General features: G+C 40.3%; 1 protein-coding gene and 1 long non-coding RNA gene across 5 annotated transcripts in view; one reads left to right on the top strand and one right to left on the bottom strand.

Moving 5' to 3' along the window:
• Nucleotides 1-15724, top strand: part of LOC124707908 — a 37736-nt gene that overhangs the window by 13862 nt on the left and 8150 nt on the right. The gene's annotated exons all lie outside the window — the stretch shown is intronic.
• LOC124707909 lies at nt 3588-6769 on the bottom strand. Its single transcript, XR_007005024.1, has 4 exons — nt 5904-6769; nt 4656-4734; nt 4283-4465; nt 3588-3809 (listed from the first exon to the last, which is right to left on the bottom strand). It is a non-coding gene; the product is annotated as an uncharacterized LOC124707909 (long non-coding RNA).

The following is a 15724-nucleotide window of genomic DNA, read 5'->3' as shown; positions in this document are numbered from 1 at the left end:
TGGATGCTGACATATAGGACGGTAATTTAATAAATAATTTATTTTGGTGCTTAAATCTATATTTTTGGTGATTGATCATGTCTTGAGTTGCTATATACGCATCAAATATGGCGTTTATTTCTTATCCCTATAAATTTTACAGAATTATACAGGATGTTTCATACCAAAATAGTTGTAAGACGATCTTTCATGTATTGGTCATTCAAATTTAATGCAGAGAGTATTCACGGTTCTATTAGATTCGCCTTCCATTTTTGCCATGAGATTTTGTTTTCCCATTTTCTGCGATTGTCCATTGATATTAAATATTTTACAATTTCTATAACTTGTCAGGTTTTACCGGAACCACATTTGTAAGGAACATATGCTATAAAACTAAATCATCAATCTATCACGTGGATGTCTGCACGTTGTGAAGTTTTGTCGAGAATAAACCGAAATAAGAAATGACTAAACCAAAATAAACAATAAATTTCTGTAGTCACAAAATCGTGCATCTTCCTCAAATCACGCAGGGAAATATTCGTTTGCAAGAGCACAAAACTCAACATTGATTCCAGATGGAAAACCGTGCATCTTCCTCAAATCACGCCTGGGATAAACAACCATGTCAAGATGTACCTGCCATTTTGATTCAAGATACATCCCACTCGCCAAAACCAAAATCTCAGCCAAAAATTGACCCGTAGTCGTTAATTACAACTTCCACACAGGGGAAACCGTGACAAATAACTATTCCGCAAACAACATTTTTTACTACCGTGGTAAACCATATAAGATAATGCCCGAAACATCGGGAGATAGTTAAGTTTGTGCTAAATAAGAGAGAACTACAGTTTAGAGAATACCACATGCAAAAGCATGGAATCCCTTTTCTTTATAGAGCATGGAAGGGAATATACCATCTTGTTTATAGAAGGTCTGCCAGCAGAAAATACTATCTAAAGATCAACAAGCAAAATCAAAAGGGACAGTACATATATGATAAGCTACCAAGTAAGATCATCTATCTTCTCTAACTGAACACCATTCCATCTAGCCTGGGTAGTGCACAAAAATCTGAAACTCGTACATTAGCAGCTTTGGAATAAAATTACAGAGGATATGGCCATATAATTCTGAAACTCATATCAGTTGATATCTTCTCTGAAATTTAACAACCTCACAAGTTCTGAACACTACAACTTGATTGACTACAAAATCCAGTCGATCTCGAGTGGAATCTCAAGCGCACGCCACCCTGCGCAGGTGACGATATCGGCTTGCCCAAGGCTGCGAGCAGCGCCGAGCGGCCCGGCCGCGCGTCCGTCTCGTGTCCAAGGAGTACGTCCTGAGTCGCGTCTTCTCATCTATGGAACTAAAAAATGGAAACATCTAACAACCTTAGATGCATGCCACATATCAGCCATTTGATTTTGTGCTCGGGTTCCTTATATGTCAAATACACTCGTAATAAATACAATCAGGTAACTTTTGCTGAAGAAATATCACTTCATGCACAACTTAGGTATGAACTGTAATATATATAACACTGACAGATATACGTACTTTCGAAACACTGTCATATCAGTATTTTTCCTTGAGAACACCTAATGTAGCATGAGGACCTGAAACGTAAGTGAGTGAGCACAACAAGCAGGTCTTATTACACACAAAATATGAAAGTTAATAATTCTGCCAGGACATTCAATCAAGGTCGTGCCGTAGTACAATCATGTGAATTTGAGGTCGTGCCTGCATCTTAAAATTCTGAAGGGTTAATTCATGATCACACACAAATTGTTCACTGAACCTAACATGGAAGAGTAACAACCATGTGTCGGCAGGTTGTTCAATGAACCTACAATGGAAGAGTAAGAACCCTATGTCAGCTAGATTAAATCTGCAGTACATATCGCATTAAAGTTATGATAATATCTATGACTTTATGCCAAAAAGAGGGAGGCTGGGGTCAAGGGGAAAAGTGAGGGCCCAGCTAGGACAAAATGCACCGGTTGACGTAGGATTGATGGTTCATGAAAATATTAGGGTAACAAAATGCACTGGAACCTAACAAGATAACAAAGATTATGTCTGAAATACATCTAACTATTCAAGGTAAAGAGCGGTAAACATATATTTGTAACACCGTAATTTTCTCCCTCTTGGCAGATCACAAGAAGAATTGTGAAATACACCAAAATTCACGCACGTAAAGCGACGACACAAAAGCTACGAACGGATACGAATTCAGTCATGACGTGAGATCCCCTTACACCATATGAGAGTCATCCAGCTTGACAACCATGTGTTGAATAGTCAAGAAGAGGTAGCAGCTTCTTATGCTTTTATTCTCGTAAAGAACAATACCTGAGAGGAACGTAAATATTAACAACCCAAACTTCCATAAGAGTGAAAAGTGGAGAGGTTATAAATTTAGAAACATCGCAACCCCACCTTTTTCGCAGCACACCGCCAAGCAGTATGCTACTACACCTCACATATCAGAAAGTAAATCAGCATTATAAACTCTAACCCTCCACATTTCCATTAGTTAAGTATGACTAAAAGCATAACGAGCATAGTGCAGATTCTTTCAAAAAGAGATGTAATAAAATATATTAATGCCTATGCAAGCAATCCTACAAAAACTACCGAATTAAAATAAGAAATCTAAACATGTACAATTTCTTTATCTTGTAAAGTAGACCATCAAGCTAATACCCTACTTGGCTGTAAAGTAAGCAACTCCCACCTAATTTGAGGGCTGCTACCCAACTGCTTCGGACCCGCTCCACGAACTGCAGAAAAACCAAGAACAAGTCTCAAATTCATTGCTCACCTGCAGATAGGTTGGAGACGGTGAGGTCGCTGGCACGGACACTTCCAACCCCCGCCGTCGCTCAGGCGGGCACTCCCTGCCGCCGCCGCCATCGCTCGGGAGCACCTGTGGACTGCATGTTGTTGTCGATGTAGGATTGTTTGGTTCCATCGTCGTCTCCCGCTCCCTTCCTCCTTGTGCCATATACAAAGCAGCCAAACGACCTCTCTGGCTACCACTGGCAGTCATGGCTACCTCCAACCATTAGAGCCCCAACATCCCCTCCTTGATATCCTCCTTCTCTTCTTCCTCAGACATGAACACATTGTGTTAAGAAATAACATCAATTAAAAATCAGAGTGTTGGAGGAAGAGAGAAGATGAGGAGGGGCTGAGGTTTGGGATAAGATTACGTTGCAGAAACGGCCGGCGAGCAGCACGCTGGACACGGATGGCCACACCCCTGAGCCGGCCGACCGGCTCCTCAATCTCCGGGACGGCGCCCGAACCCGTGGACGGTGGCAGCTGCGCAAGGGAGGAGCGGCGGCTGCGCGAGGGAGGAGCGGCGGCGGAAGCTGGCGAGGGCGGAGTAGTCGTCGCTCCCAACCCTTCAGGCCCTCCCCTTCCGCTGCACCAATCTCCCAAGTATATTTGTTTGCGGATATAACAATGATATTATTTTTTCAGGAGAAAGGAGAAAGGAAGCAGAGCACATAGCACATTTCCGGTGGCATGGTAAATATAGCAGGAAAATAACCATATTTACCAGCTTTGTGAATGATCTCAATATATTAATAGAAGAAGATAAAAAAGCTCATTCCGGAGGTTACAATCACACACACATGTTAAAATCTCAACTTATACGCCCTATTTCCGGTAGGCTGCGATAAAGACCAGAGTACGACGAAAAAGATCTGTGGGGCTGTGATCCCAGCCAGGTCAAGGGGCTTACAATTAGATGTGCCATGGTTTGTAAATACTTTTGACGAATAACCTCGCTACATACTCTTCTGCAAAAAATACAAGTAGAACTTAAAACACACATCTTTGAAATAATACAACAAATTTAGGAACCAACAAAACAAATGAATGGCTCAAAGACAAATAACATAATGCAATCGGTGTTGCTCCAAACTCGGACTCGGACAAGACGGGCAGTGGAGAGCAAGGGGTGCAGCATTTGTCTAAAGATAGTACTGGTGCATTATACATAGTAACCAAAATTCATGTTCTACTTTGGTAGTCCCTTAGGCACACTAAAGGATAGTATGCCAAAATGTAACAATACAGTAATAATTCCGAAAATTCAGGAGAAGTGGTAGCAAGATGGGTTTTCATTTGTTGGTGCCTTTAACGGCTGCATTTTCTATTTCATCTGCATGCCAAACATGGTGTGATTAACATCTAACTTCAATGGTTTACATATTACATGGAAGTTAACAAAATATACTAAAACAAACAATTTATATAAGTTGAGTAGAACCTTCAGCTAGTGCTGGTCTTTGATGTCTTGCTTAGCAAGTGCCCATATCAGTTCAGGGTCAATTTTAGACTGTCAACAAGTGACAAAGTCTGAAGGTGATGCTTCTGGCCTACAAGCATGCTCAAATCCTCAAGTCTTGTGCTCTTTTCGAATATTGGCCCACTCTGTATTTGCTATAAGTACCTGAAACAGAATATGTGCAACCTCTTCAAATCTATTTCGAAAGATACAAAACCAGATCAGCTAAAGCTTCTACAACACAGATTAATTGTAATACACTGGATTATCATCAATAGCACAAAATAATACCTCAAAATCTCTACATGATAGGCAACTGGAAGTTAACATATGTATAAGTATTGATTAAATCTACCTCTGCGATAGTGTTTTCTGTTTCTGGCTCGTCCTCCATCGAACTGAGCGACTCAAATGCTTGATTTGGCTTCAGTGACCTGAAAAATTAGAAAGAGCAGGATTAAAGAAACTGCATTCGTACCAAATTTAGTGACCTGGTGGACAAGAACGTAAATATTTGTAGTATATCTTCAAGACTATTTGGATTTGGTTGTACTAATGAATTTTGCTAATTTAAAACATATGCCACATATGGTGAGCATCCGACGCCACGGATAACCAAACATATAACTCCGGACTAAGTAAAAGTCCTGATAACACCAACTGGCCGTTTTAAGTTAACAAACTACTATATCACAACCTGGAAATGAACTGGGCCGTTTATAGAAGAGGCTAAAAACGCAAAACAAGTGTAGTAACTCAAGTATATCAGTAAGGGAAATAACGAAACTATGTTCATCCTACAATAACTTTTCAGGTGTTGTTTCTATAATTCAGTGTTGACAAACCAATTCATTTGACTCACATGCTCAGCTGGTGTTTTAAATAAAACTGACTGAGAATGCAATATCTAAGCCACACGAGCATTGCTGGTTTAACATAAAGTGGGACCTAAACCGGCCCAACGAGCGCATGGCAGCAATTTCGGAACACTGCTTGAGCATTGTATACACACTAAAAATAGCAGTCTAAATACAAGTAAAATCATAGCATTATATTTTAGCAAAGTAGCAGCACCTATCAACATTTATCTCTTCTCAAAACTAAATCAATATCGAAGCAGTTTTCCAAATTCTTAATGATTTTCAAATTTGATCAGTGTTTAAGCAACTGCCCAAGCTTCTCATTATATTTTCTTTATTTTGCAAAGTACGCAAACCTTTCCTGCTCTAATGCATTGTTACACATGGAAAGAGAAACAGCATGCTCGATCTGCAATCTATTTGCCTAGTGCAGTTGATCTGTTTCGTTCTACTTTCCTGTATTGTTCTATGTTTTAGCATGGACTGAGGCCGAAGACCACCAGCAGATAAAAAAATTGATAAAGCCTCCGGTAGCTAACGGTAAGAATCGATGATAGCCATTGTTAGCTGTACTACTTGCTCAGCAATTGATACCACAACAAGGTAAAAAAAAATTAAATACTGCATTTTTTCAAATTGAAGACTATATCAACATTACTATTTATTACACAACATAGAAAATGAGAGAATAGCATATAGACAGTTAAGTAAAAAAAAGAAGTACCTTCGCTATTTAGGCATACCAAATATGTAACCCTCAAAGAGCAAAGACCATGGCATTAATAATCCTAAGCCTCCCTTATTGTTTCCTTCCCAGAATAGAAAATCACGACACATGAAAGTAGAAATAAAATTGCTCTGGCTTTTGCCTCCAACAATGACGATAACCATAGTTCTACGCTCCTAGACAGAACTGAACAGACTTTGTGAGAATGAGAAAGCTGCAAAATGGCAACTTGTGGACAGAGAAGACAAAACAAGGAACGAGCAATTTTAAAACTTGTCACATTAAAGGGGTATCATCTCCTTTCGTAGCTATACACCTGAATAAATGCCCATGGTATTGGGATATGGATGTAAACCAATATAAACAAAAAAACATGAAACAGTCAAATAGAACCGTAGAGTAGCCTAAAGTAGCTATCCAGCACCAATATAAGCAGATCTACAAAAATACTTTAAAGCAAGCAACAATACTACTTTTTATGCAGAACCTTTGCCATGCCAGTGGCTTAGGAAACGATGAGTATGTTTTCTTCCATACTTCAATTATGTTGATAAACACAACAGGTACCGTTAAATTTTGGTAACAAGAACACGATCCAGTCTCTGCTCGGGATGTATATACATGATAACTATTTGAGCATTGTATTGTAGGCACAGCTAAAAACAAATTATCACACATGAAATTTGATGTTTCTGTAGACCTACTTACCAACGGGGGATCAATTGCCATCAATTTCTTCATACCTTTTTCCAGGTAAGCTCTGATATTTTTGAAATACGACAAAATTCAAATATGTTAGAGAACCAAAAGCCATTTCAAAATACTCTATTTTCAGAGGAATTTAAAAGGTATTCAAGAGGACCATGAAAATACTCTATTTATTGCCTCGTGCAGGAGCTAACTCCTATAAATCAGTTTTATTCCCATAGTGCACGAAGTCACAAGAATTAGATTTAACAAACCAGTTACTACATAGAAATTATAGGCAACCAATATAACTAAGCATACTTTGCAAGAAGAGGCAACTTTACTACTGTGGTAATCAAGCGAGAACAGCAACGATTAGACCCGAAATTTTCTCACGGTTTCCTGCTTGCTCTCTTCCTGTTCCACCAAATAGAGAGAGACATTCCTAAGGGGAGAAGAAAAGGATGATTCTATCAGATCTAAACTGATATAAAATGAACTGAAATACATTACGGTAGGATAAAAATGTAAACAATCAACTCAAGCCATTAAAAAAGACAAGCAAGAACACGAGAAAGGGGAATGATGTTGGGGCCTATGTCGAGAGAGGAGAAGAGAGGTGAGTAGGATAAACAAACCTACAGCAGCCATGGAGTCCACGAGAATATATCAATTTTCTGGGAAAAGAAATATGTGGGCAAGTTTCAAGACTGCTACTTTTCTAGTTTTAGCAAACAGAACCTCCAAAACCGAAATTCATAAAATAGATGTTTTCCCTCCGCAATACCTGAACAAGCTCGAGTCCATACGATTAATTTGTGTTCTGCATACGGACTCCTTTTAAATTCAGAAACCATGTTGGGCACTACAACTTCTTAATTTCAATGCAAAACTAAGTGAAGACATATATGGGTTCTAGATAGATGGAAATGATTCAGGTATACACTGACTACATGTGTTTCGGATGAAGAACATCTGGAATATCAAGAAGGGAAAAAAGACACAAAGACTAAATTCCTAAATTAGCTTTCTGCACCTCAAGAAGTTTATGATTGCATCATCCGGCTGAAGGACCGAATATAAACTAAATATCAAGTGTTATTACTAACAAAGAGCCATGATGATAAAATTCCAAAACTGAATCAGTAACTGAATCACTTGTATATTGCTTCGTTGTACAAAATACTGGCAGCCTACATCTTGTAATTTTCTTGCATTTTGTAACTCACCTTAAAGTTACTGGTGTTATTATTATTTACTTATGTTGGCTGTACATGAAAAGGCTTCAAAACATCCTCATTTGTGGAACGTGGATTTGCTGCCATAGTTAACAAACCAGCAGCAATTGCAAAGCTTATTCAGATAGTCTGGTAAGAGGAAGTCACAAGTAACATATCAGCGGCCCGCATAATAGTTGGATCTATACTTGGTTTGCAACCGCTGCCATGCTTAATGCATTACCCTTCCTACAGACATGCAGCGTGAAAACTGAAAACCAACCATAAACATAGAAACGCACTTACCATTTTTCCTATGCAAAAGAAGCTACATCAACCTGCTGCACAAGGTGTGAAAGAGCACTAAGGACAAACATTTTCTAATTATAGAGCAGCCAATGGTACAGTAAGAACAGATTGTGTAAGATAAAAGCAGAGAAGATTTCAATAACACAAGACGGCTTGAATTAAAAAGCAAACTGATTCAAGGGCTAAGCTAGAAATGCTTGAAAGACAAGGAGAATCTCTAGTATCACACAGAGCTTACCAAATGAGGCCTTGTTCTAGTTCTAGTCATACTGAAAGAGGCTCATGTATTGTTCCGCTCCTGCTCCAACCTTTGCAATAAGGTATCATAGTGAAATAAGGTGCGAGCTCCAAGATTATCATGCCAAGGAATCATTGATGGACTGATTTAAAGAACCATGAGCTAAGAAGGGAAAATGAATAATTGCCAGAGGTTTAGTAATAATCATCAACACATCATAATTGCATTCGTTAGCTGACAACATTGAAACCTCAAGCACATAATAAACTACATGAGCAATTTAAATGGACCTTCAGCATATTTCCCGAAGGCGAAAAATCTGCTCCATAGCCAGAGGTTCAACACTTAAGTCAATAGCTACTATCCTACGGCTGATCAGGTTCATCTTGCTATTTATCAAGCACCTACATGAGCATGTACGGTTCACCAAGATCTATATATCTTACATAGAACAAATCGAAAAGACCATCACATATTTTCCTCCAAGCCACAATTAACTGTACAGCTTTTCTAGAAATTAGAATGGCAACACCAGTTAGAATCCTCACCAAGCAAAGAAAGCCTCATAGTCAGAACACCAAAATCCAAATGCCAATCTATTATATGCATGTGTGTGGACATAGGTTTCAGCATTCTTGGGGCATTCTTGGGAAAATCTGATAACAACATTAAAAACTTGGATATTTATTCCCCTTGTAAAGAATCTGCAAAAGAAAACATAAATTTTAGAACCAGAACATCATATGACCAAACCAGCTTGACAGAAAGATAGGTCAAGAAACTAATACACCATATTCTCAAGTAATGACTAATGAATGAAAATGCAAAGAGCGGTGATTTTCTTTCCAGCAATGGCCATACAATGACACCTCTCCCTTGCATATAACCCTTCTTCAAACTCCATACAATCAGCATGATGGATAAGATGCATAGAAAGATATGAGCAAAAGGAAATACAGAAGGTTCGTACCTGCATTTCATCAAATACGTGTGCATCAAAATGATCCGTTTTGTCATGGTTTCCATGGTCCTACTAATCCTCTTGTTCTGACTTTTTCTTACATAGATCTTTGTCCAAAATGCAAAAATCAGCAGCAAGCCCTACAAAACATCAATCATCTTGTTACTGTAATATCAATCACCATACATAAAAATTTCTTTTTTTTTGCTGGAACCTAGAGAGGAGAACACAGAACCAAACAAATAGAGAACCCATTACCAAACAAATCGAGATCCAAAGGGAGATAAGAGGCCCTTCTATTAGATGGAATGAGATCGAGTTGGGGAATCATCTATTTCTCTGGTTCATTCGGCATTCCCCTCCCAGTCAAGATTGTCTCAATTAATGACTGAATTAGTGACCGTCCGACCAGCACGACGACGAGGGAGGCCTTCAGCGCTTGATCTGAGCAGCCATCCACACCTGCTGTTCATGTGGGGAGAATCGGAGGCCGCACACGAAAGAATCGGAGGCGTAAACCTACCTCAAGGAAGCCGGCGCCGAGGATATGAACGAGGGAGAGTGGGGATCCCCTCGGCTCCGATCTCCGCGGAGGCCGCCGCCGTCCAACCGCTGCCGCCGCCAAGCAGCCGAGGGTGGAGGGCCTGTAATTCCGGCCCGTCATCGCTGCTCCCTTCCGCCGCCGGTTCCCACGTACAGCCGCCGCTGGCGCTTGGGCGCTCCGACCAGTTCCGCCAGATACGCCGTCGCGCGGCCTGTGACCGCGGCTACCCCGTCCAGCCGCCGGTGTCGATGCTCCCTGCCGCCGCCGGCGCTCGGGCGGCTTTGCCGGCGATGTCCGCTCCGGGCCGGCCGGTTCCCCCAGATGCGCCGCGGTGGCGTGGACTTCCTTTGTCGTCGTCTTCCTCCCGCATCCTCTCCCAACACGGCGGCGAGGGCGCTCGTGGCGGAGACTTTCCATCCACCGTCGTCGTCGCCACACACGGTCAAACAAGGGGAGAAGGAGCCGGCTCGGGGATTGGAGGCGGCTCGGGGATTTGGGGGAGGATTGGGCAGCAGCTTCTGGCTAGGGTTTTTCACCCACCGCTCCGTGGAAGTCGACGAGTGCGAGCACCCGCCGCTCTCTCTCGCTATCGGCCCCGCACAAAGAGGGACCCAATCATCATGGAGCATACACGAGCAGAGGAAGGTGACGAAAAAATCACCACATCCGACGGCTGAGGTGAAAAGCGGGATTGGGGATTTACTGTGCAAGTGAAATGGACGACCAGGATTGATGTGCCCCTCTCAGGTGCCTTGGATGGCCGGGTAGTATTAGAACATTTATAGAAGGAATTTCGCTTTTGATATTGTAGGCACAATCAAATGTTAATGAAGAATTCGATCTAGCAAATGTTGTTTCTGATCCTGGAATGCGGAGACCAATTAATGATTATCCAACCCCAGAATTAAGAGATAAGATGAGATGGGCATATTTATGTAGAGGACGAAATCGTTTGGATGGTCACAAATTCCACAAAACAAAATTTGGTCCACATTACAGGTCATTTATAGCTAAATGGTATGACCAATATGACTGGTTAGAGTACAGTGTGGAGAAGGATGCTGCATATTGTTTTCATTGTTTTCTTTTCAAGTCTTCAAGCATTTCTTCACATTATGGGCATGATGCTTTCACAAAGAATGGATTTAAATGTTGGAAAAAGGGACCAGAACAATTCAAGAAACATGTAGTAATGCAAGCAACATTCACAACAATGCAAGAAATAGTTGTGAAGATTTTAGAAACAAGAAGCAAAGTGTGGCATATGCTCTGGCTTGTTATGAGGAGAAATCTCATATTGACTATGAAACTCGTTTGAGGGCTGTTGTAGGCATTGTCAGGTTTCTTATGGATCAAGGTCTGGCTTTTCGTGGGCACGATGAGTCTAGCACTTCCCGGAACAAGGGTAATTTTCTTGAGTTGCTAGAGTGGTATGGTGCAAGATGCAAGGAAGTGGCGGATGTCATAAATGAAAATGCTCCTGGAAATTGTCAATTGACATCTCATGAAATCCAACAAGATATATCACAGGCATGCGCAGAAGAAACTACAAAAATCATAATGAGTGAGCTTGGGAATTCTGGTTTCTCTCTACTTGTTGATGAGTCTCGTGATGCATCGGTAAAGGAGCAAATGGCTGTGATGATCAGGTTAGTTGTTTGCTATTACAAATTCATAATTCAGTTATTATGCTCTCACAACTCACATAACTATTCTAATGTTGCAACATATTGTTTTGCCTGTAGGTTTGTGAATAAAAAAGGAGCGGTTTTGGAAAGATTGCTTGGTGTTAAGCATGTACATGACACTAGATCAGCTTCTTTGAAAAGTTCTTTGGATGCAATGTTTGAAAAACATAATTTGACAATATCTAGATTAAGAGGACAAGGATATGATGGTGCATCTAATATGCGTGGGCAGCTGCATGGTTTAAAAACTTTGGTGTTGGGTGACAACCCTCATGCTTTTTATGTGCATTGTTTTGCCCACCAACTTCAGTTGGTGGTTGTGGCTGTTGTGAAAGGAGTTCTAGCTGTTGGTGATTTGTTTGGTCACTTAAATAAGATTGTCAACATGGTTAGTCCTTTTAGATTGTTGCAAATCGATCCATTTAACTCTCTGTCTCTATATATATGCATTCTAATCTTGTAACATATGGTTTTGCTTGTAGGTGAGTGCCTCTTGTAAGAAGAAAGATGCATTGTTGCAAAAGCATCATGACCATATGGTATCACTGCTAGAGAATGGAGAGATAACAGCAGGAAGAGGCCAGCATCAGGAGACAAGTTTAGCAAGACCAGGTGATACACGTTGGGGCTCACACCATAGAACTCTTGTCCGGATTCTTCAAATGTGGGATTCAGTGATTTCAGTGATGGATAGTATTTCTCATGATGGGACAGATGCCGAGGAGAGAGGTTTGGCTTCAGGTTATATGATAAACATGGAAACCTTTGAGTTTGTTATTATCTTGCATTTGATGCTTCGAGTGCTTGGTATAAAAAATGATCTGTCACATGCTTTGCAACAAAAGGATCAGAACATTGTGTGCGCCATGAATATGATTGTCTCGGTGAAGTGTCTATTGCAGAAAATGAGAGATGATGGATGGGAGCCTCTATTGCTTACTGCTACTAATTTCTGTAGGGGAAGAAATATTGCAGTGCCGAATATGGATGACAATGTGTATGCTAGAGGTTATCCAAGGAGCTCACGCAAGATGGTTACTTGCTTACATCATTACAAGGTACAAATATTCAATGAGGTGCTTGATAGAAACATAGCTGAGATGAACAACAGGTTTGGTGAAACTTCTACACGCCTATTAAGGTGCATTGCATGCCTTGATCCTAGAGACTCATTTAGCAGATTTGATAATGAAAAGCTAGTTGAGCTTGCAACTATGTATTCGGTTGATTTCTCTTCTCATGATTGCTATGTCTTAAGTGACCAACTCAACATATACATTGATGTCATGAAGAGAAGTTCTGAGTTTCTAGCTTGTGATACTCTAAGTGGTATTGCTATCAAGTTGGTTCAAACTGGACATCATTTGACCTTTCCATTGGTATATCATCTGATTACTCTTGCATTGACATTGCCTGTGGCAACGAGCATCGATTCGGAGAGTTTTTTCAGCCATGAACATTATAAAGACAGATCGCAGAAACGGGATTGGTGATGATCGGCTCAATGATTTGATGATTTGTTATGTTGAGAAAGAGATATTTGCAAAAGTTCATGACAATCAGATTATGCTTCGCTTCCATTCATACAAGGACCGTCGAGGTCATCTACCTCAACGTTTTAGCCTTCCTAGCTTCAACATAACTTAGTGGTATGCTACATTTCCTCCATTTCTACGTATTTTCGAGTTTTTAGTGATTGTACTTCATGAATCATAAATATTGAAGCTTGTGGAGTATTTGTTTTGCTATATAGACTCCCTTTTGTGCAACAAAAAAATTAGTCCATTTTTGTTCGCCCCCCCTCGGCTCAATTCCTGGCTCCGCCACTGACGGTCAGGTACATCGCCGCTCTTAGTGTTAGATCTGAAAACTCTCTAAATTCATTGTGTGTTTACAAAATAGAGTTATATGTATTACGAATCTTAACAAAACAAATGAGCGGAACATGCTAAGCTGAAGAGGCAGCCAACAGTCAGTTACTCAACAAACTGAGCTCAGAATACTGATTATGACCTATTCCTTTTCTTGGTTGGCAACACATTGCTTCGCTGTATATGTGTGTTTTCTAGATCACGTAGACTATTCCTGTTGTTCTACAGGTGCCTGCTATTAAGAGAGAGGGAGCAAAGGGTAGTATCTAATATATCTGTCAAAATACATCAAAACCATAATAAGAGAATAAAGGTACCTTAGTCTTTTTTAGTTTTCCACCTAATTCCGCATTCAATTTTTTTGACCACTTGCTATTTTAGTTCGACTAATTTGGTGCGAATAGATTTCGTACATAATTATACGCGACTTAACCTTATGCCAACTGTCTAAATCAGTTCTAGTTTGGTGAAATGTTCCCAAAATTATAAAGAGAGTAAAAGTGCAACAAATGGCATATACACCATTACCATGCATTAAAATAAGTTTTATAGAAATTATACTTCAAAAGGAAAAGGCATAAGTTCTAAAACCATGCCTTTAGCTTAAAACCAAATGAAGAAAGAAATATTTTAGAGAAACTCTTTTTAGAGTGGAAATGAGATGATGTAAAATACCACTCACATTCCCTATTTTATGTGAGAAAAATAAATTCAAATGCTTTGATAAAACTAGAAATAGTTTTGTGGTCAAAATAGAGAAGAACGTAAATTAGGGTTTTGGGACTTTTAGAAAGGAAATAGAAATAACTTGGTTTGAGAAGTAATAATTTTGGGAAAGTATTATCTCAAGGGTAGATGATGGCCACCTGATGTAGCTATCAGTTCCACACCTTGTTTTCTGAAGATTGATTTGTCTATCACCTACATTCTAGGCAAAGCTAATGTCATGGCTGACGCCCTTAGTCGCAAATCGTATTGCAACACTCATGATTCAAGAAAGTCAACCAACTCTTTGTGAAGAATTCAGGAAATTGAATCTTGAAGAAATTGAATCTTGAACTTGTTCCCCAAGGCTATCTTGCAAACTTGGTGGTCACGGAAATTCTTGAGGATAAGATACGAACCGGACAGTTAAGAGATGGTTGTATCAAAAACATCAAAGAGAACATGCAAAAGCCAAAGTACAAGTCTTTCTCTATTGACTTCAAGGAACTTTGTTCTTCCAAGGTTGAATCGTTGTTCCGAAGGATCCAAACCTGAGAAGCCTCATTCTCAAAGAAGCTCATGACACTCCTCTCTCTATCCACCCTGGAAGCACAAAGATGTATCTCGATATCAAGACTACCTATTGGTGGACTAGAATGGAAAGTGATATTGCTGGATATGTCCCAGAATGTGATGTATGTCGCCGTGTCAAGGCAGAACATCAAAGACCTGCTGGTGTCCTACAACCCCTGAAGATTCCTAAGTGGAAATGGGATAATGTTGAGATGGACTTCATAACCGGCTTTCCAAAGTATGGCAAAGGCAATGATGCTATCTTTGTAGTGATCGACCGTCTTTCCAAGGTTTCTCACTTCCTTCCTGTCAAAGAAACAATCTCTGCTAGTCAGTTGGCTGAGCTGTACACAGCAAAGATCGTCTCTCTTCATGGTGTTCCCTTGGAAATAAGCTCGGATCACGGAAGCATCTTCACTTCAAGATTTTGGGCAAGCTTTCAGAAGGCTATGGAAACTAATTTGCTCTTCAGCACAACTTATCATCCGCAAACGAGTGGTCAAGTTGAAAGAGTCAATCAGATCCTCGAAGACATGCTCCGTGCCTGTGTAATCTGATTCGGCATGAAATGGGAAGAATGCCTTTCATTCGCTGGATTCTCCTACAACAACAGCTATCAAGCCAGTTTGGGCATGGCACCTTTTGAAGCTCTTTATGGTCGCAAATGCAGAACACCTCTAAACTGGTCTGAAACCGGTGAAAGGCAAATCTTTGGCCCTGATGTAATCAACGATGCTGAAGAAAAGGTGCGGATCATTCGCGATAATCTGAAGATAGTACAATCTCGGCAAAAAAGTTACTCCCTCCGTTCCTTTCTATAATGCCTATTGTTTTTTCGCATTTGTTTCATAATATAAGAGTAAAGCTATGTTTTTTTTGCAAAGAACCCCTTCCACCGATCAGGTCAAGTCCAGAAAATCTGGAAACCGATCTGGTCATGTATTTCTAAGATCCGTTTTCAGTTTCCTATTTTGTCTGTGATATCGCTTGGGGGTTTTGTGTGAAAAAATGGCTCGCGCTAATTTCCGTGCCAAAAAACAATAG

The sequence above is a fragment of the Lolium rigidum genome, chromosome 4, assembly GCF_022539505.1.
Source record: "Lolium rigidum isolate FL_2022 chromosome 4, APGP_CSIRO_Lrig_0.1, whole genome shotgun sequence".
NCBI lineage: Eukaryota > Viridiplantae > Streptophyta > Magnoliopsida > Poales > Poaceae > Lolium > Lolium rigidum.
This window is presented reverse-complemented; position numbering and strand designations above follow the sequence as displayed.